General features: G+C 40.0%; 1 non-coding gene across 4 annotated transcripts in view; it reads left to right on the top strand.

Moving 5' to 3' along the window:
• Positions 1 to 15129, top strand: part of LOC100738624 (uncharacterized) — a 116255-nt gene extending 101126 nt beyond the window's left edge. For 2 of the 4 annotated variants that reach the window (XR_014818028.1, XR_014818029.1), the window contains 3 exons: positions 3755 to 3956; positions 5235 to 5404; positions 14927 to 15129. This is a non-coding gene — a transcript (uncharacterized LOC100738624). Of the gene's footprint in view, positions 1 to 3754; positions 3957 to 5234; positions 5405 to 14357; positions 14704 to 14926 lie in introns of those variants that run through there. The other 2 variants (XR_014818030.1, XR_014818027.1) reach the window with 2 other exon arrangements.
• Positions 15130 to 26711: the final 11582 nt, after the last annotated feature.

Here is a 26711-nt window from a genome sequence, read left to right as displayed (position 1 = left end):
TGGGCAGGGGGTATCAGGTTAATGTATCCATGATAAAGTTTGCCATCAGCTTTCCTCTAAATGAACAACTTTTAATTACATGCTCCCTGACAACAGATTTATTATCAGTAAGTCCCATACTTGAGACTCCTTGAGCCATGCTTGCTTCAAATGCATCCCTGCTTCCTATGCATCCCTACTTCCTATCTCTGCTTCCTGTGTTCCTATGCTTCCTATTATCCCATGTTTTGACACCAATTTTATGCTTCAAAAAAGGCACTTTTCTTTAACCGTGTTCTTTATTCTTCATTTCCCCTAAAGTGCTTACACAGTCTTTTTTTATTGGCAGGAACTTTTCTTCACCCCCTCCTCCTCTTTTTTTTTAAACCAAACACAGATTCGTCTGTGTTTTAGAAACAGATCTTTTAGTAAGGAAGGCCCAGCATGCACTTTCACTTGCTCTCTGATGCAAAACTGCATAGTTGCAACCATGGCCTCATCCATATAATTGGTCTGCTGGGCCTTTATCTGTAGGGTCCTGGGGTTGAAATAGGCTACCTGGAGGAAATGCTGTGATTTGTCAGTGACCTTACAACACAGAACCACCTAAAACCTTCTAGTAATGAATGCTCTTGAACAAACAAACAATTTATTTATTTATTTATTTTTAAACATTTTATTATTTATTTTTATTTTTTCCCACTGTACAGCATGGGGATCAAGTTATCCTTACATGTATACATTTTTCCCCCACCCTTTGTTCTGTTGCAATATGAGTATCTAGACAGTTCTCAATGCTACTCAGCAGGATCTCCTTGTAAATCTATTCTAAGTTGTATCTGATAAGCCCAAGCTCCCGATCCCTCCCACTCCCTCCCTCTCCCATTGGGCAGCCACAAGTCTATTTGCCAAGTCCATGATTTTCTTTTCTGTGGAGATTGAACAATTTATAAGTAACTATACTTGACTTTACAAATTACCTCTGTTCATGTAATACAAAAATAGTAAATAATGTATATTCTTACATAATCCACTGAGCCCTAGTCTTGGGAGCTAATAACTCCTTTGCATGGGTAGAGTGAGTACAGGAGATAATTTGGAGTGGATTTAGAAAACCATTAGCTTGGAGTAATAAGAAAGATTCTTTAGGCAGCAATTCAACTGGGCAATACTGATTTTTCAACCAAGCCCTTATATTTCCATGAACCTGTTCCTACCTCTCCATAAGGGGACGTTCTGCAGAAATAATAAGAACAGCTACCATTCCATGAATGCTAACTGGGTACCAATCACAGGCACAGACTTTGCCTTCAGGAGGCTCTGAGAGGTTGTATAACTTGTGTAAGATCACACAGGGAGTAACTGTCAAAATTTCCCAGAAACAGAAGTCTCTTAAATATGACACTACATTGCTTTTGTGCTAGCAAATCCTGAGAGAAGCCACAAGTTCTGCAGTTTCTACACTGTGGAGATCTGTGCAGGAGTCATTAGTAATAGCAAGAACTCTCTAGACAAAAGATCGTACTATAAAAGCTAAACTCTGGGCAATTGAAGGTAAGGAGACAGAACTCTTTGCAATGACACATTCATGACAGTTCCAGAAAGCAACCAGACCAGCACTCCCCAGGAAGAAGCACATGAATAAAGAATGTGAGTTGAGGATGGAGCAGCAGGAATGGAAAACAAAATAGGGGCAGTGAGGTCTTGACCCTGGCTGTCATGCTCTCAGCAAAGGTCTTTACCAAGAGAGAACAGAAGGGTAGATAGTCCCACACCCAGGCTGGACTTTGGCTTAAATTATTTGTCACTTGCTGTTGGCATTTGTGATAAAATTTAATTTAATTATTCTCTTACTTGTTTTATACATTTTCAAATTTGAAGATTCTTTTCAGTTATCAGTAAGGGCAGCAAGTGGACCAGGTGGACTTGACCCATAAATACAATCATCTCTGGGTACTGTAATAAAGTAAACTGAGTGAGATTTGCACTTACAAGATAACTCCCAAATAGGGATAATATTGGAAAGAACCAACTGTTACACCTCCCTTAGAATTTTAACACCTAAAAAATGATGCAAATGAACCAGACTTCAAAAACAAACTTATGGCTACCATAGGGGAAAGGTGGTGGTGGGGAGAGATGGACTGGAGGTTTGGGACTGGCACATGCACAGTCTGTGGAATGAATGGTCAACAGGGATCTACTGTATAGCACAGGGAACTCTACCCAATATTCTGTGATAACCCATATGGGAAAGAATCTGAAAAAGAATGGATGTGCGTATGTGTATAACTGAATCACTTTGTTGTACAGCAGAAATTATCACAACATTATAAATTGGCTAACTTCAGTAAAACTTTAAAAAATGAAAAGCATACACACATAGACTTAGCAGATTGCTTAGTCTTAATCAATATAAACAGTAATCAGTAATCAATATAACCATCATAAAATTTGGGGTTCCTATAAAACATCCTCACCTGGCTACTGCAAAGATAATCCTACCTACCTTACTCCTTCCCTCTTAAAATCAATGTTTAATCATACCTGTGATAAACGAATATGTTCTCTCTCCAAAAAAACCAAATCACTACTGACAAAGCAAAAATTCAACATTTATTTTGGGGTTATAAAGTAATTCGTTCTGAACGGATCTCCACGAGTAAAGGAAAGCAATTAATTCAAATGAGCTTTCTTTTTCACAGCCCTTGAAGGGGGAGTGTTGAGAATGAATCCCCTGGAATTTGCCCAATTTTCTGTTTGCTTGTGCAGGGGAGCCTGGCCATGTGTTGCCTTAGTTAACAACTCGTGTCTAGGGCTCAGCTCACTAAAAGGAATTTCAGAGGTCATGTAGTTTATTGCCTGTCTGGAAGTAAGACCTGCAGGGAATCCATTTCTCAAGGGGATCTGGCAATGGCATATACTCAAAAAATCAAAGAGATAGTTTATGGTTTTTTTTCCTCTATAATCATTTCTCTTTCTGTGGATCAGAATAATATTCATTCTACTATTAAAAAAACAGTAAAATTTTGTGCCATGATTCTAAAAAACTTTTTCTACCTGTTTTGTTATCTTTTCCTGTAGGGCTATCTTTCAGGGATGGCAATGAGAAGAAAAGCAGAATTAAAGGCGCTTCTGAGAAATTAAGAATTTTTTTAGGAGGTTTTGTTTTTTTTTTTTCAGGTAGAAGAAAAATTAGGGACCTGAGGTTCCTTTTATTATTGCTCTTCAAAAAATATCACAAATAGCTTTTACCTTTTTCTTTTTTTTAAAACAGTTCAGCCATTTTTATTTTAAAATAACCTTTAGTTTAGAAAAAAGGCAATGCAAAACTTCTGTAAAGGCTGAAGCATCTGAATAATGATATTCCCTGGGGGATTTGGAGGACTAAGGTTAGATCTTATATCAGAATTGCCAGTTTTTTTCAAACTGTATTGGCTCATTAAGGGCAAAACAGAATTAGTGGGGATTGAAGGCGATATAGAGAGGGCAGCAGTCCCTTCCTGTGGACACTGGTTAATGCTGCATTTTGTCAAAATTGTTGAGAGGGTCTTGAATGAGTGAACATTCGTCCAGGTTCCTTCCTCCCTCCCTTTCCTTTTTTTGGGGGTGGGGAGGGGTGGGGGAGAATCTGTTGAGAATCCAAACTCACTTGCTTCCTACCAAAGAAGCTGAAAAAGACCAGGTAGTTGTCCCCATCCCTCTCTTACCAGCAAAGTGTGAGAACATTCTTCAGCTTGACCAATCACATGCTCTCACTGGAACTTTGAATTAGGTGCGGCTGATAGCAGGACAGCTCCTGTTCCCAAGGGCAGCGAGGCAAGTTGGTGCTCGGAGTCTGGAGCTGGGGAGGGTCAGCAGCAGCAGCAGAGGAACCCACACATGCGCCTGGTCCTGGATCCCTGGACTTGCTGGCCCATTTTGGGAGCGACGCACTGTGCTTCTGGCATGTTCTTCTTGTGATGCAGCCATTCCAAGTGGGTTTCTGTGGCCAGCCATAAGATCCTCACAAACACAGGCTCTTTCTGAGGTTTGGACCTGCGGATGCAGAAGTTAACTGGAGCCCCAGCCCCACAGCCTAGAGGCATCAGTTGTGTGAGGTGGGGTGGCAGGTTTCCTAAAGCCAGACCTGCTCCCTCTCACCTGATTCCACTTCAGAACACTTTTCTTGCCCAAATCAGAACCTGAAGGAGAACAATATAATCGCCCACAGCTCAGAGAATAGAGTCAAAGAAGCATAGTTTTAGGAAAAACATTCATGTCACCCTTCCCCGCCCTTCCAACACTAGTTGAATTCCTATTCTTTCATGGAGAGCAGCAGCTGTGCAAAAGGCACTGGTGTCTTGGGGTTCAGTGTCGGGGTTCGCTTAGCTAAGCCTTATTGAAGACAAACTTGCCAGCAGCTGACGGTTACCTTTTCCTCTTTACTTCCCACCTGTCCACTGAATCCATTTAGGGGAGGGGAAAAGAGGCAACCCAGAGCTAAGGATGGTTCCTACCTGCCGAGGCATTCAGAGACAGAGCCTCTGGAAATGAGAATATAATTTATCAAGCAGTGTGTGTTCAATGATTCAGAAAGATCCATATGTGCTTTTGTTTCAGCCACTCTAATGAGAATGTGTCAACTCTAGTTAGATTCTTCTATTATCAGGCTCATTCCTGATTAGTCAGAGTGGCTGCTCTCCAGAGAGGCATAGTCTTACTGCAGGGAAGCACAAGGCTTGCAGAGAGGCTTTCTTCCTCACCTGGGACCTCTGGGTTAGGACTGAGCCCCTTCCATTGTCAAAAATCAGTGTTATTTCCTAAGGAACTTGACCTTCCAGCATCCTTATCTACTGCCCGTTTTTAGCAAGCAAAGAAAAAGGTCTAGGGCAGGATCTTCAAGAGTGAGTGATTTAGAGGGGAGGGCAGGGCTGGAGCCAGAGGCCGATGCAGAACAAGAGGTCACATTGTTCAACAGACCGAAAGAAAATGACATTCCTTTCCGTTCCCTGCTGAAATGAAGGTCAAGTCTTCCAGTTTGGAGACAACTGGTATCCCAAGGTGACAGACTATTTTACAGTCACAGGAATGTGTTGTCCAGCAAATAGATCCTGAAACACATGAATGGCCAAGGATTAGTATAAATGTTCCACATAAAGAAAATGATCTTTCCCCAGTTCTTGCAAAACCTTGTGCTTTTGTCTAGAAAGAGAAACCCTGGGGACAAAAATGGAAACTGAGGGTGAAGCAAATAATTTTTTTTTCCAACTCAGTATTCCACCTGCAAAGGGTGAAGAACGCGTAAGAAGTGCCATAGCACTGGAAACTGAGCAGGCTTTTCTCCCTGCTAGCCGGACATGGTCTATGTGGGAACATCGCCTAATGGCTTATTTGTGAGGACGGCCAAGTAAGGATGGGGTGACAAACAGAAGACAAGATAACCGTAAGTGCTCCTCTGAATTTATTTCTATGTCATCGTTCTTGGGGGGTCTGGAACCGAGATTCCTTACCTGTTGCTTTGGGCTGAGACTTTCATGCTGATTGCTTCAGAGGCAATTTGCATTCGAAAATTTGCAAGTCAGGGATGAAGCCTCACAGATTTACCTTTTCTTTTATTAATTGGTGTATGTCTCTGAGCCATATCATCTGTTTCTTTCTTTCTTTTTTTTTAGTCTTTTTTTTGCTTTTTCTAGGGCCACTCCCTTGGCATATGGAGGTTCCCAGGCTAGGGGTCTAATTGGAGCTGTAGCTGCCAGCCTATGCCAGAGCCACAACAACGCGGGATCCCAGCCGCGTCTGCAACCTACACCACAGCTCACGGCAATGCCGGATCCTTAACCCATTGAGCAAGGCCAGGGATCGAACCCACAACCTCATGGTTCCTAGTCAGATTCATTAATCAACCACGATGGGAACTCCATTTCATCAGTTTCTTGGGAAAAGTAACAACTCTGAGTCCTCATGAGGACATTGCAACTAATGGCAAAAGTCAAGTCCCCCTTGGAAAAAAATAATCTCAGTGATTCTTGGATTAAAATTCCACCTGTAATTTGCTTCCTTTACTTTGAATGATATCTGTGTTTTCATTGACTAGTTCCTAGTGTTGGCTTTTTAATAACATCCTGAGGGAGTCATGAGATTGTTGGCAGTTTTAGCAAATTACTGGAATTTCTGTCACTCACCTTTTTGTGTTCTAATAATAATAATAATATAATAAATAATTATTATTACTGAGTGCCTCCTATCTGCTAAGCACTAGGTAATTTTTATAGCAATCCTGTTTGATGTTGGTGCTATTGCTCACTTTAAGGATTATGAAGCTTGGGCACAGGGATTAGCTAAGTGGTTTCTGCATGCTAGCTGTTTTCTTGCTTGATATTATAGCCTTTTTTTTTTTTTTTTTTTTTTTTTTTTGCGTGTGTTCAAGGAGAGTCTTGCTGGTTCTGTGGGTTGATTAAGGCATGTTCCTGATATTTTACCTCTTTATGCCTTCTTCCTGCCATGTCAGGAGTATCTCGTTCGATTTTGTAATTGTTTCTGATCCTTTTCAAGTCAAAGCTGCTTACCTCACCCTTGAACAGGGTATCAAAGTTGGCTGCTGGTGGTTGATAGGTATTATCAGAGGCTGCAGATCAGAAAATGCTTTATCAAATAAAGTGGCTGAGGCTCCGAAAGGGCAAGGACATAGGTATTTCTTTCCATCAGCGTGATGGAACCTTAGTAAGAATGAACTAATTTGCTGTCTGAATGGGTGTCTTTAACCAAGGCCTTATAAACTACACTAATACCACTTATTATCTATTTGAAATCTTGTATTGAAATGTCCTGAAACTCTAAAAGAGCTGAGCACACAAAGTTAGGCTTTTTCTAAATGCTGAGTGAGTTGAGTCAGAATGCACAGTATGTTAATTAGATTTCTTTAACATTTACCCACATGCTGTCCAGTCACTACATGTAGGAACCAAACATTTTAAAATATGGATACAAAATGAGAGACTTAGGAAACAGGATTTTTCATAAGATTTCCCCCAAGTGATTATAAAATTTCCCCCAATATATTCCTTGGGACTCTCACCCCACAAGTGTTTCTCTGAAAAAAAAAAAAAAAAAGTTAAATTGTTCAATAAATTTGAGAGATAGTGCATACTTTGTTTCTTGCTTGGAGAGCAAACACCCGTTGTAGACTATGCCCCCCTCTGCAGCAGGAAATCTTTAAGCCCATTCTTTCTCAAATGGGTCTGACCATGGAAGATGTTATTGGGTAACACCTTTTAACATTCCAGAGGTCACCCTTTGGGAAATGCTGACAGTGAAAATGGAAACACAGAGACTCGCTTAAGCTATTCAGATGTGGATTCTTCCACCAGAGAGCTTTTGAGAATGCCAATCTTTACAGTCAGGATTGGTGCAGCTTCAAGCCTAGGAAAGAAATTTGCGGGGCAGTGTGAAAGAATAGCAGGGAAATTCTGTACTGATTGGGACTCATCCATCAGCCTTGCGTGTAGTTTGGAATAGTTGCCACCTCCCCCTTGGTGGCACTCTCTGTAACTGAAGAAAAGATCTTGTGTTCACTCCCTTCCCCAACCAAATGCAAAAGAGGCTTGTGAAGACTGGATATTTACCTCCTTATTTATAAGAATTGTGGTGCATCTGGAGTTCCTATTGTGGCTCAGTAGGTTAAGAACCCAACAGAGTGTCTGTGAGGATGCCTGGCTTTGCTCAGTGGTTTAAGGATCCAACATTGCTGCAAGCTGTGGTGTAGGTTGCAAATGTGGCTCAGATCTGGATCTGGTGTTGCTGTGGCTGTGGCATTGGCCTGCAGCTGCACTCTGATTTTGCATCTAGCCTGGGAACTTCCCTATGCCTTATTTGCAGCCATAAAAAGACAAAGAAAAAAAGCAAAAAAACAAAAAACAAAAAGAATTGTGGTGCATCAAAGTTTTTTCCATATATCACATTTATACTTTTATATGATCACATATATACTTTTTTTTCCCTTAATGGGAGAATATTAGTCTTGAGTAGCCTCTAATCTGTCTTAGTTTTGTCTTTTTAAGGCCAAACCTGAGGCATATGGAGGTTCCCAGACTAGGGGTCTAATCGGAGCTACAGCTGCTGGCCTACACCACAGCCACAGCAACACGGGATCCAAGCCATGTCTGCAACCTACACCACAGCTCATGGCAACGCCGGATCCTTAACCCACTGAGCAAGGCCAGGGATCAAACCTGCATCCTCATGGACGCTAGTCAGATTCATTTCTGCTGAGCCACGGTGGGAACTCCTCTAATCAGTCTTAAGTTCAGTTTCTCAGTGCTGATTTCTTTAGACCTAGAGAACAGGAGAGGAGTTTATATACATCACCACCTATTGCATTATATTTGTTGTGAATGCGAATAATACATTTCACGTTCTATATGCTTTCCCACACCTGACGGCTATATCATTTTATAGGAACTATTCCAATTAGGTCATGGCCCTTTAACGCTGGTCAATCCAAACTCCAAGAAAGGTGCTGGTGTCAGTTTTTATTAGCAATTTTGCTTAGATAACAAGCTCCCAAATGAAAAGGTGACACGGCAGAGTCTAGGAAAGCTGTTCTAGATGTCAAGAGATCAACAGCTTCGGTTTTCCAAGAGATCATATGCTTTTCAGCTGTCTGTCGAGGAGGGGAATGAGTCAGAAGTTCATAAGCTTGCATTCTTGGTCATGGCCCCTCGCCAGCTTCCTCCTGGGACCCTGCCCAGCTTTTGGTCTTACCAGCAGGCTTGTGACAAGCTCCCTCTGAAGTGGGCTTTCTAATCCAGAAGATGACACTGTCCCCCTTGTTGAGAGGGAGTCTGGAAGGATGTTCCCGGGCCTCGTGGAATCTCATTCAGCCTAATGTACTTGGAAATGAATTTGCTTGTCAGAGAACAATTGACAAAAGAAAGAAAAATCTCGATTAAATTTGGGGTCTAAAAAAAGCTGTTCTTAATCATTTCTTAAAATAGCAGCATTCGGTTTTATCACTGAGCCCACAAAAATGTGCAGGCCTGAAATTTGGTCAGCCTTGTTTCAAAGATATCCTTGTAAAGTCTGTGCAGCACTCCATCACCAAAACCAAAACAAATCAAACACACACACACACACACACACACACACATACCAATTAACTAGAAGAAAATGTGTTTCTTCATAAGCCAATTCCTATAATTCCTAGTATTGTTCAGGAATAATACTAGCTTTATTTCCAATGACAATATTTTACTTAGAGTTATTTTTTTAACATTCAGGCAAATCTCCAGACCAGAGAGAGTCTAGAACTATGGTGTCATGTCTGTGTCCTCAAGAAAACAGTCTTCTGAGATGCCCATTAAATGCCTTTATCAGTGAGGCCTGCCAAGTGCGATCCAAGCCTGGATGCTTCTGCTGTCATTTCTCTGTGGCCAAATTAATCACTCACCTCAAGGGCCTCCAGCCTGTGTAGAAGGGAGAGACTAGAAATATGCTAAAGTTAAGATTACTGGAACTTGGAATTACCGGACAAGTATAGATAGATAGATAGGCAGATACGTATGTACATTCATGAAAGTACCTGGAAAAATATTGGTTGCCAAGTTGGGTTTACTGGGGAACAGGCTCTGAATGAGGAGTAGTTTGTAGGATGCTTACTGGTGCCCTTGGGCTCAACACCTGAGGAAGGGAAAGAGAGGGCAGCAGCAGGATTAGGCAGATGGAGAAGCTGGGCTGAGATGCAGGCTCAACAGCCTTAGCCAACCTCATGGGAACTACAGATGCTGAGATAATCCTTCCGTGCTGTCTAAGTTGGACCCAGGGGACTCTCCCCTTACACCTCTGTGTTGCCCAGTCATTGGATTGGTCTGCCCTGAAGAGGTGTGACCTTGGATAAGGTGGTTCTTCAGCTGAGACAGTACCTGAAGGGGCCTGGCAGGTGAGGGGTTTCTACCAGCAAAATGCTCACTGCGGGTAGGAGTGGGGGTGGGGGTGGGTCCTTCATCCTGGAGGGGGGTCTGGATGTGAGTAGAGCATCCACTATAAGACTCTTCTGTTTTCTTTCCCACCACAGAGGTAGAAGCTAGACATACAGAGCTCCATTAGCACTTAATGTTTTGCTTTAAAGAAAACTTCACAACCCAAAACACCGATGGGTGGCACCCAATGGCAATGGTACTGTTTTCTACAAGTTGGGGACCAGCTCTATCCCAACCACCATTTCTACTCACCTAAATGGTGGGAAAGCCCCATTGTAGCTGTGATGAGTTTGGTAATGATGTCCCAGCCATGGCCTTAGCCTTCTTTCTCACTGCCCTGCCAGCCCTCATCTCCATCATCATGATGTGCTGTCTTCTCATCCTCACACTTCATTTTCCACATTTGCCCATAGATCCCTTAAGGTACAATATTTGAGGGCATTATTTAGGAATATTTTCTTTTTAGTGATGTTTTTATGTATGACCATCCCTTTGATAGCTTATGTTTCACTCTTTTTTCTTTTTTCTTTTTTTTTAATAGCTGCACCCATGACATGTGGAAGTTCCCAGGCTAGGGGTCATATTGGAGCTTCAGCTACCAGCCTACACCAGAGTCACAGCAACGCGGGATCCGAGCCACGTCTGCAACCTACACCACAGCTCATAGCAACGCCAGATCCTTAATCCACTGAGCAAGGCCAGAGATCAAACCCCCATCCTCATGGATACTAGTCAGGTTTGTTACCACTGAGTCATGACAGGAACTCCCTTATGTTTCACTCCTGATAATGAAATTATCTTCTGACATCAAAGAATGCTATTGAATTTTTTTGTTTTGTTTTGCTTTGTTTTTCTCTGAGAGACCAGCCTGTGGAGGATTTAAATGCAAACCAGATGGGCAGGGTTTGAAGGCGACCCCACCACTTACCTGCTGTGTCCATTGGGCAAGTTGTTAACCCTCTGTGCCTCAGTTTCTTCATCTGTAGAAGAGAGATTATTATACCATTTTTCACAGGTTGTGATGAGAATTAAATGAATTGGTATGTTTTAAGCATTCAGGATAAACCAGCACAGAGTAAACATTACAGAAATATTTTCTTATTAAAAAGTAAATTATAATACTCTAGGAATGCTTTCTATATTTTTTCATCTGGAAACGGAGGGGGCTTGGAACTAATATTGTTAAGCACCTACTATGTGTCAGAAACTGAGCTAAAGGTATATCGATTGCTTTACTTAATCCTCATGATAGCCTGCAATGCAGCTATTATTACACACTATTGACAGATGAAGAAATTAAGATTTGCAGAATTTATTTTTCTTTTTACAGCTGTACATGTGGCATGTGGAAGTTCCCAGCTTAGGGGTCAAATTGGAGCTGCAGCTGCCACCTTACGCCACAGTCACAGCAACAACACCAGATCTGAGCCACATCTGCGACCTGGCAACACTGGATCCTTAACCCACTAAACAAGGCCAGGGATTGAACTCACACCCTCATGGATACCAGCTGGGTTCGTAACCTGCTGAACCACAATGGGAACTCCAAGATTTGCAGAGTTTAAACTCCCTACCATCATGGAGCTAATGAGTGGTGGGCTGAACTTCAAACCTAAAATGATCTGGCAATAATGCCTTTGTTCTATTTTTGTTTGTTCCCTTTCACCTCATTCCCCTTTTTTATGATACCCCTTTGAAATGGTTTTCCATTTTCCAGTGAACAAAACCTGATGTACTCAGAAGTGTCCAGAATTTCTAACTCCCATGAGAAATCCTTCTGAAACTATTAGTTTCATTTTTTTTTTTTGCTACACATAAAACAAGAGTAATGGCATGAAAAATATGACTTGACAACATCATTTATATTATAATTTTCCCCATATTATGAACTTCATCTTTCAAACAATACCTTTTATGGCAAAAACAAGCTTACTTTTGTTCTATTGTTAACCGCAAAAATCATGCTTTAGTTTTTTGGGTTTGTTTACGTTCAGGAAATATTTTGCACAGAAGAAAACCCCAAACTGAGAAGATTAATTCATAATAAGTCAAGTTTTGATGCTAAAATAGTTTGATCTGAGATTACCATTGACTACAAATTGCCATCTGTGCTTACTTGTTAAAGATGTCAAGTGTAATTAATTCAGTGGACCCACTATTTGACAACCTCTGTTAACAGGATTTGCAGAATACATATTAGTATGTTAATTTTCAAATTAAACCTGCCAAGCGGTTGTTGGCTTTGTGAAAATAGCTGCTTTCCTCATTTGACCAAACTCTGAAAGGGGAACAGAAGTGACCATTTATTAAAGACAGTCTGTGTGCCAAGCACTGTGTTAAGTACTTTTACCCACATTACCCTAATTCATCCTTCACATGTTCCTGTAAGAGGGCAGTTCTTAGCTCCTGTAGTGAAAAAAATTTCCCAGAAAGCTTTTGTTTCAGACCCCATGAGATGGGAGAACTCTGACTTGAGCCTTTATGTGTAAGATTCATTGTTCACATGGGCTGGAGATTTGATCTTCCCTTCTGCGTTCTAGGGGAGAACAGAGGACAAACAGCAAGAGGGAATCACCTTATCACCCAATGTTTCCCAATGTTTCCCAGTCACCTTCGGTGGTCAGAATCCTTAAGAACATCTGAAGGGGCTCATGAAGACTGAAGGAGGGAAGCAGATAGTTGATCTTATTCATATTTGGTGAAGGAGGAATGCCATCTTGGGTAGAGGCAACAGGAAGAGGCAAGGATAAGAGAGACTGGGGACCGCTATTTGTGAATAGTATGAGAAACAAAGCATTGGCAGAGGAAGACAAAACCTGGGCTAAATCAGAATATGGAAAGAAAGCCTTGATCCAGAAACTAGACCCTGAACCTGTGCCTCTTCCCCCAAACTCCCACCCAAGGCACTGCTTCCTCTTCCACATTTCCTAGAAGCCCACCACTGGCCCTGCTGGCTGGAACCCCTTCACTGGCCTACAGAAGCCACCCTAGGTGTCCTGGCTTAGAGAAGTCTCACCATTGTCAGTCCTCAGAAGGTAGAAGGGACAGATGAAGGGGAGGTCCAAGTCCCACCGCAGCAGGGGAAGAAAATGCTTTTCTGACATCTCAGCTTGAGAAGGAATCTTATTTCCCATGATCTGATTGTAAGAAATAGTATATAGACTCTGGGAGTTCCTGTTGTGGTTCAGCAGTAAAGACCCATCTAGTAACTACCATGAGGACTCAGGTTCGATCCCTGGCCTTGCTCAGTGGGTTAAGGATCTGGTGTTGCCGTGAGCTGTGGTATAGGTTACAGAGGTGGCTCGGATCCTGAGTTGCTGTGGCTGTGGTGTAGGCCAGCACCTGCAGTCTGAATCAAACCCTAGCCTAGGAAATTCCCTATGCCACAGGTGCAGCCCTAAAAAAAAAAAAGAAATGGTATATAGACCCTAAAGTATCATTGGAGCTACACTCCAGCAACAATTTGTAAGAAATGGTTTTGTTTTCAAGAACTGGCCGGAGGACCTAACATCAACATAATTTTTCTTAGAAAGCATCTTCCCAATTTTCTAACAATTTATTTAAAAATTGAAAAAAATATCATAAGATGGGGCTAACTTCAAGTGGAAGAGCTATGGAAAGGACAATCAAAAGAATTGAAGAACTTTCCCCAAATAAGAATGCCAACAATTGACAAGTGAAATTAAAAATGGCTCATAAAAGGAGATACTAAAATTGGGGGAGGAGTTCCCTTCATGGTGCAGTGGTCAACAAATCTGACTAGGAACCATGAGGTTGCAGGTTCGATCCCTGGCCTTGCTCAGTGGGTTAAGGATCTGGCATTGCTGTGAGCTGTGGTGTAGGTCGCAGACGCGACTGGGATCCCACATTGCTGTGGCTCTGGTGTAGGCCGGTGGCTACAGCTCCAATTCGACCCCTAGCTTGGGAACCTCCATATGCCGTGGGAGCAGCCCTAGAAAAGGCAAAAAGACAAAAAATAAAATAAAATAAAATAAAATAAAATAAAAATTGGGGGAAAATGTGGAAAAAAGCTTTAATTTACTTTGAAGCAAATAGTTTACAAAGTACATTAATGCTCAAATTTCTGACATTGTTTGTTAGCATTTATCTCAGATGACATAATTTACCATGAGGTAAAATACACATCAAAGTCCTTAAGTTAATAAAGAAAATCATGCCTCATACTTTTTATAATCTTCCCATATCCCTATTGTACTTTAACTTTTGTGGTTTTCAGTACTGTCTGAACCTACACGAAGTGAGGGTTTTCTTCTATGTTTTTATTTCTGGGTTTCTGTATTTTATGTAGAGTCATAGACTTAAAAAAAAAAAATCCTTGCTTACTTTCTAGGCAAGGTCTGGTAGCTGAGGAAATACTTGCTGTTCCTTTAATATTTTTCTACATAATTGGATCTATTTTAGCACTGAGCTATTGCAGCTATTATGAACTGAACAATGGAGGGAGGCCAATTATTCCAAAGCTGCAATGAATGGCTGCTCACCTTGTACAGCTATCTCTCTTCACAATCAACTACAATGCAACATGCATTTTCTGAGGAATTCAAGAGGCAGGAAGATCAACACTATTAAACAGCCTCACTCTGAAGTCTAGCATCAGCCATTAAGAATCTTGGACCATCTGTACTGTCATCCTGCATCTGAGAGTTCCCGGCCAGTTGCATTCTTAACTACATTTTAAAAACTGCAGATGGATGGTTAGGAAGTATATCAAAGAATTTTTGATTATAAAAATCTTCTATAAAAGGCATGTTCTCGTATGTCCTGTGTATTCAATATAGATGAGTTCTTCCAAAATTAGCTTTGAAATTGGCTTGAGTAAACAGCCATAAGCATTAGGGAAAATGTGTATGCCAAGATGAAAATCTGAATGAAAGGTACCAGTTGAAAGAGACTGGAAAATGGGGTAATAAAATTCTGTTTAAAAATAGCACGTGGAAATATAAACCGCTGCATGGTCTCTGTGTCTCCAGGAGTGATGCCCCTGAAGCAAACCTGACCTCTGTGAGCTCCCAGGCTAATGATTGACGTTTCCCCACCTTAAGAAAAATGGCAGCTTGAGCCATGTTTGTCTTCAGCACCTGCCTACGTTATGTAGTCCCTATCATTGCTTCCTCAACATCTGACTTCAGTTTCCTGAATGCTTGGGATCCCTCCCCTCCCTACACTTTCCCTGGTCAGTGCCCCATGTCCTTGATCTTTCCTACCCTTCGAAGTATATGTGACATACATTCAATTCCCTCAGGGCACTTCTCCCATGGAGGTAGTAGCATAGCATGATTTGGGAGTCAGATGGGCCTGGGTCCAAATTCTGACGTGGCTGCTTATTAACTGTGAGACCTTGAGGGATGTAGTCAACCCTTTTGAGTATCAGTATGTTCATAAGTAAAATGAGCATAATAGTAGGAGGAGATATTAAGGTTTTTGTGAGGATTATACCACATAGTATATTTGAAGTGGCTAGTATAATATCTGGAAAACAGAGGGGGCCCAGTAAATGTCAGATATTATAAATGATTTGATATACTGTAAAAAGACCCTAGACGTTTACATTAGTGAGAGATCTAGCAAAAAAAAAAAAAATGTACAAGTACTCTGTAAGAAACATTTATAAAACTTTATTGGGAGAAATTAAGGAAGGTCTAAATAAATGGAGTGATATGCCATGTATTAAATCCTAAAGATTTAAATTTTCCCCCCAAAAATCTACATATTTAATGGAATCCCAATAAAAATCCCAGTAGACTGATTTCCCTATTGGCCAGCTGATATCAAAGTTTATAAAGAAATAAAAAAATACCAATTATAGTCAACCCATGTTTGAAGAAAAGGAATTGGAGAGAGGATTTGTCTACCAAATATTAGGACTTAGAAAGCAATACCAATTGTGACGATGTAGTATTGTTGCAGATAAACAGACTCTGGAAAAAGAATAGGGATACCCCAGCCAGACTCATGCATATATTGATAGGATTTATGACAAAAGAGGTATTCCAGAATAGTTGGGGAAATGATAGTCTTCCCATTACACAGTGCTAGGATGACTTGGTGTCTCAGCGGGAAAAAAATGAAACTGGACCCCTTCCTCACACCAGACACAAAAATGAATTTCATGTGGGTTATAAACTTAAATGTGAAAAAGCACATTTTAAAGTGCTTATCTGATTGTAACTATCCTTATGCCATTGGGCAAGGTTTTAATATGCAAGAAAAAGAAAAGACTGTAATGACATTGAAATTAAACTCAATGAAAAGGTACCACAAAGAATGTGAAAATACATACCACAAAGTGAAGTGATACTTGCAAGACATAATCAGCATGGAACTTGGATCCACAAATCAATTACAAAAAGACAGACAACCCAATGAAAAAAATGAGCAAAAGACTTGAATAAAACTTCACAAAAAGGAAATCCAAACAACAGGAATGTGCCAAGATGCTCAAGTTCATTAATAGTAAGAAAGTACAAGCCGAGATCCCACTGCAAACACCAGAATGATAAAATGAAAAACCTGATAATAAGGAGTGTTGGCTGGGATGTGGAGTAAGAGAGCTCTCAGTCACTGTTGGTAGACATAGAAATTAATACAATTACTTTGGAAAACAGTTTGCATTTTCCAGTAAAATTGGAGGTACACATACCTCACAACACAGCAATCCCACTCCTGGGTATATCCCTAGAGAAATGCACACATTTGTGTATCAGGAGACATATAAGAATGTTCTAAGCAGAATTTTGATATTAGTTTTCAATTGTAAATGAACCAAATGTCCATTAATGGTAAAATGGCCATAAATACTAAGTGGATGAATAAATTGTGGTGTATCCATTAGCACACTGCAATTCTTACAACATTAAAGGAGAAAGTAGAGCTTTTTTTGGGGGGGTGGGGTAAAAACTGTAGCTTTTTAACCAACCAATCAATCTATCCTTCTTTATTACCTACTCTTCCTGTATGTGTCTCCAATTACTTAGGCGCAAACTCTATCCCATAACTTGTTTTTAACTGGACTCCATGTTTTTCCATTCTTTTTCTTAGAAGGTGCGAGTCTTTTGGGTTTTCCTTCTCCCTGCTTTTTTACCTGCACCCTAGCTTTCACCTCTTCTCCTCCCCTCCTGTTCCCTTTTCTCTGCCTTCTCCTCTTCCCCCTCTTTTGACTGCCATACTCTGTCTTTTAATGCCTAGATCAAATGCACCTTTCCCTGTAAATCTCATGATGCCCTCCCCACCACTGGAAGTGAGTGCTCCCTTTCTGACATCCTTCCACACTTTATGTATGCCATTGACCTTGTATCATAATTATTTATGTGCATGTTTTTTCTCCCCTGCTAGACTACTAACTCCTTTAGCCCAGAGACCACGCTTAATTTCTTCGTATTTGTCAGCCTTGCTGAATAGAAGTGGACACATAACCAGAGCCGAGAGGTGTTTCAGCAGCAACCTGACCAACCTTTTGGATGAGTCTTTTGGAGCAAAAGTACCACGAATACTATAATAACAACTTACGGTATGTTAACATCTTAAGACATGTTTAGTTGGGGCAAACAAAAAGGAATGGTATCCGTAGGCAAAAGAACACTATAGAAATTATGTATGAAAAATATTTGCTCCTTTTGCAAGAAAAATCATTTATGAGGAAACAGCCAAGTTTTCGTATGTATAGAATATGGGAAGAGTGGTTAATCCCCATCCATCTATGCTGCCATGCTCATGAACCCTACCATTAGCTGTGATAATTATGGAAAATACTATGTTACCTTATATTTGCAATTGTTTCATTTTTGTTTAGCGATATGGAATAAAATCCCTGGAGTTCCCTTTGTGGCTCAGTGGAAATGAACCTGACCAGTAGCCATGAGGATGCGGGTTCGATCCCTGGCCTCGCTCAATGGGTTAAGGATCTGGTGTTGCCATGAGCTGTGGTGTAGGTCGCAGATGTGGCTTGGATCTGGGATTGCTGTGGCTGTGGGCTAGGCTGACAGCTGTAGCTCCGATGTGACCCTTAGCCTGGGAACCTCCATATGCCGCAGGTGTGGCCCTAAAAAGACAAAAAAAAAAAAAAAAAAAAAAAATCCCTAAGATCCTTTCAAAATTCTGGTTTAGAAATTGCTTCTATTTTTGTTCCTTAGTGGATCTTGTAATTTCTTTTTTATAGATTTTTCTGTGTTTATCTCTACTGGAAAAGATTTCCAACCATCAGACCTACAGAGTAAGTAGGCAATTTGATGAAAATCTAAGAAACTTTGATTACTTTAAGAGACCTCGCCTTGAAATTTCTTTTTTTTTAAATTTTTTTTAATGTTTAATGTTAAATGATCATCCCTTGGGAACACTACTGTGTAGATATCTTCAAGTTCAATTTAATACTCAAGTTAACCACCTCAGAGCTGTACATCCACAATACAGTGTGTGTTAGAAAATAAGCCATTTTTAATGCAGGTCAATAAGATGCTGGCCTCAATTCCAAATTCCTCCTTTTCCTAATGGTGCCTGGGGACTGCTTGCACATGTTCTCTGCGACCTCTTGAGTTTCCTTCTGAGGTTGTAACTCTGATTTCCTCTATCATCAGTGTCTTATAGAGTTGTTGTCCTTATGAAACCATAGGCCAAGACTGGCTACTATATGTTGTTGGGAAATTTCCAGAGATACACCTGGGGTAGTACCTCATTAGTAGGTACTGCCCACTAATGTGGAATGGGGCAGTTCATTTCAAGCTTTTCTTAGCATCTGCAAAAAAGTTAATGCCTGCTTACCTTCAAGCCAAAGGGGGATTTGCAGGAAGCATTATTTAATGCTTAAAAAAATAGGGTTTTAAATAATTAAGATAAATGCTAAAAACAGCTAAGCAATAAACTCCTTTTAAATATTTTACCAAAGTATATTGCTAACATGCCTTATATTCAGACTCTGTCCCAATTTGGATGTTTTGTGTTTCCACAGTTTACTCTGTAGATGACTAATCAAAATTAAATAGTGACTATGCCTAGTTACAATGATCATTTTTCATAGGCTGCAAAGAGAATGGAAATCTTAGAAATACATGCTTTTGCTAGGAATGAATTCTCTCTGAAATAATGTGTTGCTTAGATAAGTTATTCGTTTAGATAATGTGACGTAAGGGGCTGCCATTGAAAGTAACGGGATGAAATGAAACTGAAAAATTTGGGATGAACATCAAGAAAATATAAGGTTTTAAACTTTCAGACTGTGTAGAAGTCTTCGTGGGGAATAGGTGAAAGTCCTAGGTATTTCTATCAGGAAGCCCTAACATAGATATCAGGCTATTCTTAATAGGAAACATCCAGTGCTTCCTAAGTGCCATTCAAGAGTATTACCAAGTACATGTCTAATGTTATTCTTTAAATCAGGAGCAGGTAAGACTTTGGTGTCTGTGCATAAACATTGAATTTTAATTCCACCACAAGTAATTATTCTCCCAAATAATTACCTTTATTTTTTTTTTCTGCCTTTTTCTTGAGCCCTTCCCACGGCATATGGAGGTTCCCAGGCTAGGGGTCTAATTGGAGCTGTAGCCACCGGCCTACACCAGAGCCACAGCAATGTGGGATCCGAGCCGCGTCTGTGGCCTACACCACAGCTCACGGCAATGCTGGATCCCTAATCCATTGAGCAAGGCCAGGGATCAAACCTGCAACCTCATGGTTCCTCGTCGGATTTGTTAACCACTGTGTCACTACAGGAACTCCAAGTAATTACCTTTAGAAGTCTGACTCTATCTATTTGGAAGGAAGGGGATTTTTTTTTTTTTCCCTTGAAGAACTGTGATCTGATCTGTTGTGGGGCTGCAGAACTGAAGAAAGAAACTTGACCTCTTTGGGTGAACATGCTCAAGGTTCTCTTGAGAAGAATCCTTAAATCATAGAAATACAAACACCTTCAACCTGGATACAATGCACAACGTGGTCTTGGTCAACTCACAGGGCCCTTCTCTGGGTGTCGAGAATTTCTGTAAGGTCCCCAGTGCAGAAATCCTAGAGTGCAGCCAAAATTGAGAACCACTGCCAAATGGCTGAGATGTACATCCTGTCTCCTACCTGCGGTATAGACCTGCCTCTGCTCTCCTCAGTCTTGCCTGTTTTGGATGACTGCTTCTGGTTTTGCCTGAACTCAAGAAAACTGGCCCATAATACCTCTTACAAAGGTTCTTTACTGTGATGGTTAATTTTATGTGTCAACTTGACTGGACCATGGGGACCAGATTAGACATTGTTTCTGGTTGAGATTAGCATTTACATCAATAGCCTTACTGTAGTGGACTGCCCTCCCCAAGGGGCTAGGTATCACTCAATCTATTGATGAACTGAATAGAACAAAAGGCAGAGGAAGGAGGAATTTGCCCCTACCCCTTTTTTTCCTGCCTCGCTGATTGAGCTGGGACATCACATTTCATCTTCTTGAACTAGAATTTATATCATTTATACCCTGATACTCAGGCTTTTGGACTTGGACTGAATTTACATCAATGGCTTTCCTGGGTCTCAAGTTTGCAGACATTTGATCTGTGGGATTTATTAGTCTTAATAATCGCATGAACCAATTCTTCACTTTATTTTCTAATTAAAAAAATTTTTTTTAAAGTTTTTGCTTTTTTTTTAGGGCCACACCTGCGGCATTTGGAAGTTCTCAGGCTAGGGGTTGAATTGGAGCTACAGCTGCTGGCCTACACCACAGCCACAGCAATGCCAGATCCCAGCCGCGTCTGTGACCTAAACCATAGCTCACAGCAATACCAGATCCTCAAGCCACTGAGCAAGGCCAGAGATTGAACCCACATCCTCGTGTATACTAGTAGGATTTGTTTCCACTGTGCCACAACTGGAACTCCCCAATTCTTCATTTTCTATCTATATTGATATCTTTATCTATACATCTATCTATCCATCCATCCATCCATCCATCCATCTATCTACTTACCTACCTACATACCTACCTAGCTATCTACCTCTCTATCTAATTTATTGGTTCTTTATCTCTGGACAACCTTCACTAATACACTAACATTTTTTAATTCATTGACTCCTTGGAGAATCCAATAAAATCAATCAACTTTCTTCCAGGAAAACGCACTGTATCTTGGAAACAATTTAAATATGTTTTGGAACCCCAGAATCCCATCTCTAAATACCCAGAGTAAAGTCCCTGTCTCAGTGAGATAATGTTTGAAATCAGATTCCTGTATTCTTATTTATCTGGAGTTGTTGCCTCTGATGTCTGTGCTTGAGCCGCAGAGGCTAGGATTGTCACGTCCTTTCCCAAAGAATCAGGAGATACCGCTAGTAAAGCCTGATGCTGAACTCTGCTGGTGTGGCTATTCAAAAATTATCCTAGAAGTACAGACACAAGAATATAACTCAAAACCAGAGCATGGATCAGTGAAACTAGACTACACCCTCACTCCATGCAAGAAAATAAACTCAAAATGGCTTAAAGACTTAAATATAAGACAAGACACCACCAAACTCCTGGAAGAGAACATAGGCAAAACATTCTCTGACATCAACCTTACGATGTTTTCTCAGGTCAGTCTCCTGAGGCAACAGACATAAAAGCCAAAATAAACCAATGGGACCTAATCAAACTGACAAACTTTTGCACAGCAAAGGAAACCATAAAAAAACCCCAAAAAGACAACTTACAGAATGGGAGGAAATAGTTTCAAATGATGCAACTGACAAGGGCTTAATCTCTAAAATATACAAACAATTTATATAACTCAACAGCAAAAAAACCAACAACCCAATGGAAAAATGGACAAAAGATCTGAATAGACATTTCTCCAAGGAAGATATAGAGATGGCCAACAAGCACATGAAAAAATGCTCAACATCACCAATTATTAGAGAAATGCAAGTCAAAACTGCCATGAGATACCACCTCACACCAGTCAGATTGGCCATCATTAATAAGTCCACAAATAACAAATGCTGGGGAGGGTGTGGAGAAAAGGGAACCCTCCTACACTGTTGGTGGGAATGTAAGCTGGTACGACTATGGTGAACAGTATGGAGGCACCTTAGAAAACTATACATAGATTGACCATATGACCCAGCAATCCCACTCTTGGGTGTGTATCCAGACAAAACTTTCCCTAAAAAAGACACATGTACCCGCATGTTCATTGCAGCACTATTCACAATAGCAAAGACATGGAAACAACCTAAATGTCCATCAATAGATGATTGGATTAGGAAGACGTGGTATATATACACAATGGAATGCTACTCAGCCATCAAAAAGAACAAAGTGATGCCATCTGCAGCAACGTGGATGGAAGTAGAGACTCTCATACTGAGTGAAGTAAGTCAGAAAGAGAAAGACAAAAACCATATGATATCACTTATATCTGAAATATAATATATGGCACAAATGAACCTTTCCATAGAAAAGAAACTCATGGACTTAGAGAATAGACTTGTGGTTGCCAATGGGGAGGAGGAGGGAGTGGGATGGATTGGCAGCTTGGGGTTAATAGATGCAGACTATTGCCTTTGGAATGGATAAGCAATGAGAACCTGCTGTGTAGCACTGGGAACTATGTCTAGTCACTTATGAGGGAGCATGATAATGTGAGAAAAAAGAATGTATACATGTATGTATAACTGGGTCACCATGCTGTACAGTAGAAAGTTGACAGAACACTGTAAACCAGCTATAATGGAAAAAAAAATCATTATACAAATTAAAAAAAAATAAAGTCTTTGCAGAAAAACAAAAAACAAAAAACAGAGCAGGGGTCCAACAATGCAACCCCATGAATGTTACAGACAAGTGCTGTGGGATGATTTCCTTTCAGCCCGGTTACCTGAAAACCAATCTCAGCAGAAGAGTACATGGGATTAGCTTGACTGGTTTGGTTGGGCCACACCTCTGCAGCTGGGAGGGAGCGAGTGGATAGCCCTGCAGCTGGGAAATGGTGGACAGATATGATAGGGGCTACTGTGTGAGGAACCAGGAAGTCAGCCCCTGTTCTCTTTGGTTGTTCTGCAAGTGGCTTGAGGGTGGGCTATGTTAACAAGAACTTCCCTCCCTATGTTCTATTTTAAAATACTTTTGTGGATGGGAATTCCAGTCATGGCGCAGCGGAAACAAATCTGACTAGGAACCATGAGGTTGCAGGTTTGATCCCTGGCCTCACTCAGTGGGTCAAGGATCTGGCATTGCTGTGAGCTATGGTGTAGGTTGCAGAAGTGGCTTGGATCTGGCATTGCTGTGGCTGTGGTTAGGCCCGTGGCTATAGCTCCGATTAGACCCCTAGCCTGGGAACTTCCATATGCTGCAGGTGTGGCCCTGAAAAGACATACAAACACACACACATTTTGTGGCTGCATCTATGGCATATGGAGGGTCCCCAGGCCAGGGATTGAATCTGAGCTGCAGCTGTGACCTTTGCCACAGCTGGGGCAACACAGGGTCCTTTAACTCACTGTCCCAGGTCAGGGATTGAACTTGTACCTCTGCAGAGACCCAAGCTGCTGCAGTCTGATTCTTAACCCATTGCACCATGGCAGGAACTCCCCACCACATGCTCTTGGAGCTCATGACTCTACTGACACATCCTCATCTCTAAGGCTGCATTCGTCACTGTGAGGGGTCTCAATGGCTGCACCTGCTGTCACGCACCTTTTCACTTATTTCTCCGTGACTGAAGGGTTTAATTTTTCAACTGAAATGTAAGAAACTTCATAATCCTCATGTACAGTTTTGTCTTATGACAATGTGAACACAATTTAGTGCTGAGCAGGAGACAGCTGAAACTGGATTGCTTTGCTTTATAAATTGCTCAATAGAGATATGTGGTTTGAATCATAGCTCCTCCAAGTATTATCTAAACTGGGTCCCCCCCATTGTAAAGGAGAAAGAAACAATGTCATCTTTAATCCAAATAAGGAAATATTCATTAGTCCATTTATTCAAACATTTAATTTTTTTTAAATTGTATTTTCCCACTGTACAGCAGTGGGATCAAGTTATCCTTACATGTATACATTACATTTTTTTTCCCCACCCCAAACATTTCATTTTTTGTTTCTACTTGACAGCACTCAAAGCTGGAAAATCCAGGTGAAATAAATGATAATCTAAAAAAATATTGGCTCAAAAAGAAAATTTGGTTAGGTCATTAACTATAGTAAATAATGAAGAAGAGATAAATATCAACATCTCCCAAGGGCAACAGGCAAGTTTATGGATGAGTTCTGCGAAATCTTCAAGTAATAGATAATTATTATTTTAAAGTGCTAAAGGGTATTAAGAAAGAAAAGGAGAAGCTCTCTTTTTTACTCTATATAGCTAGCATAACCCTGATGTAAAAATTGGATAGGAGTGGTACTCAAGTAAAAGAAAATTATAGTTCAATTTGAATGTATATCTGCAAGTACATAAATAAAATATTAAGAAATAAAATCTAATGGTATTTAAGAAATACATGATGCCCAAGTAGGTTTCATCTCATGAATAGAGAGGTGGTTCAACATCAGAGTACCTATTAATCTAATGCACTACATTAGCAAATGAAAAGAGAGACCAAATTCAATCCTCAATCATGATAATGATTATTAAAAACACTCTTTATAAAAAAAATGGGAAACCTTAATTTCCAAAATAAACCTGATGGTGAAACATTAAAAGCCATTTCCAGTATAATTGGCAAAGACAAAGGATAACCATTGCTACTGTAGCTATTCAATATTTTATGGAGGTTCTAATTATTAGAATAAATCAAGAAAAAAATCAAGTAAATGATCTGGAAAACTATTAGGATTTATAAGAGAATTAACAAATGTATTTGGAAACGAGAACATGCAAAATTGATGGTATCTACCAATGCCAATTATACAATGTAATAAATAAAACAATGCCAGAGTTCCCTGGTGGCTTAGTTGTTCAGGATTGTCACTGCTGTGACATGGATTCGATCCATAACCCCAGGACCTTCTGCATGCCACAGGCACAGCCAAAAAAAAAAACCCACCAGAATGTAAACTGGTACAGCCACTATGGAGAACAGTTTGGAGATACCTTAGAAACCTATGCATAGAACTTCCATATGACCTCACAATCCCACTCTTGGGCATATATCCAGACAGAACTCTACTTAAAAGAGACACATGCACCCACATGTTCATTGCAGCACTATTCACAATAGTTAGGACTTGGAAACAACCCAAATGTCCATCAACAGATGATTGGATTAGGAAGATGTGGTATATATACACAATGGAATACTACTCACCCATAAAAAGAAATGACATAATGCCATTTGCAACAATATGGATGGAACTAAGTGAAATGAGTGAAATAAGTCAGAATGAGTGAAATAAGTCAGAAGGAGAAAGACAAATACCATACGATATCACTTATAACTGGAATCTAATATCCAGCACAAATGAACCTTTCCACAGAAAAGAAAATCATGGACTTGGAGAATAGACTTGTGGCTACCCAGGGGGAGAGGGAGGGAGTGGGAGGGATCAGGAGCTTGGGGTTATCAGATACAATTTAGAATATATTTACAAGGAGATCCTGCTGAGCGGCATTGAGAACTATGTCTAGATACTCATATTGCAACAGAACAAAGGGTGGGGAAAAAAATGTATACATGTAAGAGTAACTTGATCCCCATGCTGTACAGCAGGGCAAAAAAAAAAAAAAAAAAAAAAAGAAATCAGCCCTTAATCACCTTTAAAAAAAAACAAAACAAAACACCAAAACCCAAAACAATGCCACCTACAATTTGTAACTCATAAGATACTAAGAAATGTTAGAATTATATGAATAAAACAAACAAAATTTATAGGACATATATCAAGGCATAAATATATATCTCCTGGATGGGACTATCCAACATTATATAAACATCAAATCTACCTACCAAAAATTTATTCATTAATTAAATATAACACTAATCAAAATTCCATCAGAATTTCTGTTAGAAATTTGAAGCTTATTCTAAATATCACATGAGAGAGAAAAGTGCAGAAGAATAGCAAAGACATTTATAAAGAAGAATAGGGAAAAGAGTGGGTTGTCACTGTCAGGTGGGAAAAAAATACCATAAAGCTATGATAAATAAAACAGTGAGGTAGTGGCATAGAAACAGAGATAGCAATCAGTGAAATATAGGAATTGCAAGACATATTCCCACAAACATAAGAATTTAGTTTTCATACAGGTAGCATTTCAAATATGAGATAAAGTGTGGATAATTTAATAAATGATTACTGGGTAATTTCCTGCACTTTTGAAAAAACATAAAGCTAGAGTCACTATAAAGCCTATACATTTACAAGAGATGCAGGGAAAAAGAACTCCCTCTTGGAAGGTAGTTTGTCACTGTCTATAAAAATGAGAAAGCAAAATTATAAAAATTTTAGAATAAATACAGGAAAATATTTTTATAGTCAGTTGAGGTAGGCCTTCCTAAACAAGACACAAATTTGAGAAACCCAAAGATAAATCAGACAATCTCTTTTTAAGAAGTCAATATAAAAAGACGGCATAAGTGGAGTTAAAATACAAGCAGCAAAGCTGAGAAAATATTGACAATGTATTAATAGAGATTAATATTCAGAATATTAAAGAGAAAATACAAATCAATAAGAAAAAACAGTTGAAAGATAAGAATAAACAATTCATGGAAGTGGAGATAAAAAGGGACAAATGAAAAGATTCTCCATGTCACAGGTAATCAAAGAAGCACAAATTAAAAACTTTAGATATATTTTAGCCGTCCA

The sequence above is a fragment of the Sus scrofa genome, chromosome 10 (assembly GCF_054392235.1).
Source record: "Sus scrofa isolate SSC_HxYL_T2T_F1_AM1 chromosome 10, Sscrofa_HxYL_maternal_Yorkshire_Landrace_v2.0, whole genome shotgun sequence".
Taxonomy (NCBI): domain Eukaryota; kingdom Metazoa; phylum Chordata; class Mammalia; order Artiodactyla; family Suidae; genus Sus; species Sus scrofa.
This window is presented reverse-complemented; position numbering and strand designations above follow the sequence as displayed.